This window comes from Salvelinus sp. IW2-2015, linkage group LG17, assembly GCF_002910315.2.
Source record: "Salvelinus sp. IW2-2015 linkage group LG17, ASM291031v2, whole genome shotgun sequence".
In the NCBI taxonomy this organism is placed as follows: Eukaryota; Metazoa; Chordata; class Actinopteri; order Salmoniformes; family Salmonidae; genus Salvelinus; species Salvelinus sp. IW2-2015.
In genome coordinates this window covers 6,314,027-6,317,211 of record NC_036857.1, presented here as the reverse complement: position 1 = coordinate 6,317,211, position 3,185 = coordinate 6,314,027, and the positions used below count along the sequence as shown (strand labels likewise).

The window sequence follows — 3,185 nt, the reverse complement described above, 5'->3', positions numbered from 1 at the left end:
ATATGCCGAGACACGGGGAAGAGGGGTGGTGTAGCCCAGCCCCTTGCTGAGCCGTCCTGCACTCTCGCATGTCTAGCCTTTCAGCTCCAGTATCTGGGCTATGGTGTAAGCCTAACGTAGCCGGAACGGCATTTCTTTCTTCTGGACCTGACTAGAAGAAAATAACTGTTGGGGAGGTATCTTCTCTGCTGTTGATCCAATCCAGTAAATGTGGAGGAGGAGTGGATGGCAAGTGTCACCTTGTTAAACGTCCACAAGTGGAAGTCGCGTCACAGGCTCTTTCCCATTTCTTCCTGAAAACCAGATGCATCCGGTTTATTGCGACCCCACACAGGGTGGGCTAGGTGTAAACTGGACCATTGCTAACCAGAGCGTGCACCATGACAGAGGCATGCTACATTTTCCCCAGGCCTGTCTGACTCCTCAGCCCGTGCTACTCCAGACAGTAAAAACACGTGTGGTAACTTGTGGATGTGTTGTGTGTCATTGGTGGTTACAGGTTTTCTTTCTCTGCTATTAGATTACCATCACTGTGGTTGACCCTGAATCATTCTCTTTGATCAAAAGCCAAATAACCATGGTGAAAGGGTTTGTGTGTGTGTGTGTGTGTGTGTGTGTGTGTGTGTGTGTGTGTGTGTGTGTGTGTGTGTGTGTGTGTGTGTGTGTGTGTGTGTGTGGTGTGTGTGTGTGTTATGCTTGGATGAGACATTAATTATCTGTTTGTTTTTGAGCTGGGATGAGAAGTGTAATAGTTTTCCATAAGTAAGGGGCCACAGAGATAGAAAGAGATGGAGGAGAGGACAGCAAGGGGCCACAGAGATAGAAAGAGATGGAGGAGAGGACAGCAAGGGGCCACAGAGATAGAAAGAAATGAAGGAGAGGACAGCAAGGGGCCACAGAGATAGAAAGATAGTATTCATATCGATCCACTGTTGTGTATCATTTACACTGATGCAAATGGTCTCTACAGTACGCATGTAAGATGCTACTAGGGCATTTTAAATTCTTGAATGTTTGAGAACTCACATTAAATTATTACCAAGTACTCGCAAAAAAAATCTAGGTTGAGAACATCAAATGCATGTACATTTATGTTAATTAGCCTAACGCCAGCCATGACATTTTTTCAACTATTAACCAAGGTTTCCAATATCATACTTGAGTCAACAATGAAAAGGAGTGCAATGTGAAATGTATTTATTGAACATGACAAGTAGGAGTAACATAACGAACACAAATGTAACAAAATGTCACATGAGGAGATGCATATATTAGGGGTGTAATAATACATGTATTGGTACCGAACCGTTTGGTAAGGGGACCCCGGTACGGTCTGCACTGTGAACCCGAATGAATACATAAACAAATATTTTCAAATATGTAAACACCAGGCCTATAGGCAATTCCTACACTGCGATGTATGCCATTGCCTCTTGGGTAAATCTGAGCTGAAAAAAACATTGTAGGCTAATCCATTAAAATAACTAGAGCCTATGCACACGTTGTAATCAAAATTCAAATCATAACTGGAGCATTTCAAATGATCCTTTTGTGAGGCGCAGCCAGGAACTAGTTGTGTATGATGGAGAGTGATGGGGTGAATAAACCTGAATATTTATTGGAATATTTAATATTTACATATTTACGCCGACTTCATCCCAGCATTCCAGTAACACCTCAAACATGTTGACATATTTACACCGACTTCATCCCAGCATTCCACCAAACATTCCTCAAAGAAATGTTGAACATATTTACAGCGCGACTTCATCCCAGCATTCCACCTAACACCTCAAACATGTTGATATAATTACACCCGACTTCATCCCAGCATTCCACCAACACCTCAAACATGTTGACATATTTAAACGCGACTTCATCCCAGCATTCCACTAACACCTCAAACATGTTGACATATTTACAACCGACTTCATCCCAGCATTCCACTAACACCTCAAACATGTTGACATATTTACAGCCGACTTCATCCCAGCATTCCACTAACACCTCAAAACATGTTGAAAATATTTACACGACTTCATCCCAGCATTCCACTAACACTTCCAAACATGTTGACATATTTACCGCCGACTTCATCCCAGCATTCCACTAACATCAAACATGTTGACATATTTACACCTGACTTCATCCCAGCATTCCACTAACATCTCAAACATGTTGACATATTTACAGCCGACTTCATCCAGCATTCCACTAACATCTCAAAACATGTTGACATATTTACACCGACTTCATCCCAGCATTCCACTACACCTCAAACATGTTGACATATTTACAACCGACTTCATCCCAGCATTCCACTAACACCCTAAAACATGTTGACATATTTACCCCGACTTCATCCCAGGCATCACCACTAACACCTCAAACATGTTGACATATTTACACCGACTTCATCCCAGCATTCCACTAACATCTTCAAACATGTTGACATATTTACGGCGCGACTTCATCCCAGATTCCACTAACACTTTCAAACATCGTTGACATATTTACACCGACTTCATCCCAGCATTCCACCAACACCTCAAACATGTTGACATATTACACCGACTTCATCCAGCATTCCACTAACACCTCAAAACATGTTGACATATTTACGCCGACTTCATCCCAGCATTCCACTAAAACACTCAAACATGTTGACATATTTACACCGACCTTCATCCAGCATTCCACCTAACCACCTCAAATCAATGTTGACATATTTACACCGACTTCATCCCAGCATCTCACCAACACCTCAAAACATGTTGACATATTTACACCGACTTCATCCCAGATTCCACTAACAACCTCAAACATGTTGAAAATAATTTACGCCGACTTCATCCCAGCATTCCACCAAACATCTCAAACATGTTGACATATTTACACCACTTCATCCCAGCATTCCACTAACACCTAAAACATGTTGACATTTTGTAGCACCGACTTCATCCCCACAGTATTCCACCATCACTCAAACATGTTGACATATTTACCCCGACTTCATCCCAGCATTCCACTAACACCTCAAACATGTTGACATATTTACACCGACTTCATCCCAGCATTCCACCAACACTCAAACATGTTGACATATTTACACCGAGCTTCATCCCAGCATTCCACTACACCTCAAACATGTTGACATATTTACCCGACTTCAGTCCCAGCATTTC

General features: G+C 42.2%; 1 protein-coding gene and 1 long non-coding RNA gene across 8 annotated transcripts in view; both read right to left on the bottom strand.

Annotated features, from left to right (window-relative positions):
- LOC111977115 (zinc finger protein 704-like) overlaps window positions 1-3,185 on the bottom strand; it is a 111,856-nt gene that overhangs the window by 82,919 nt on the left and 25,752 nt on the right. The gene's annotated exons all lie outside the window — the stretch shown is intronic.
- Window positions 1,816-3,109, bottom strand: LOC139029031 (uncharacterized). Of its 7 annotated transcripts, none has more exons than XR_011481250.1 (5): window positions 2,984-3,109; window positions 2,818-2,873; window positions 2,385-2,437; window positions 2,145-2,221; window positions 1,816-1,982 (listed from the first exon to the last, which is right to left on the bottom strand). It is a non-coding gene; the product is annotated as an uncharacterized lncRNA (long non-coding RNA). The 7 variants fall into 7 exon arrangements; XR_011481252.1 differs by having other exon boundaries at window positions 2,145-2,168; XR_011481253.1 differs by lacking the exon at window positions 2,818-2,873 and adding an exon at window positions 2,593-2,653 and having other exon boundaries at window positions 2,145-2,168; window positions 2,385-2,430.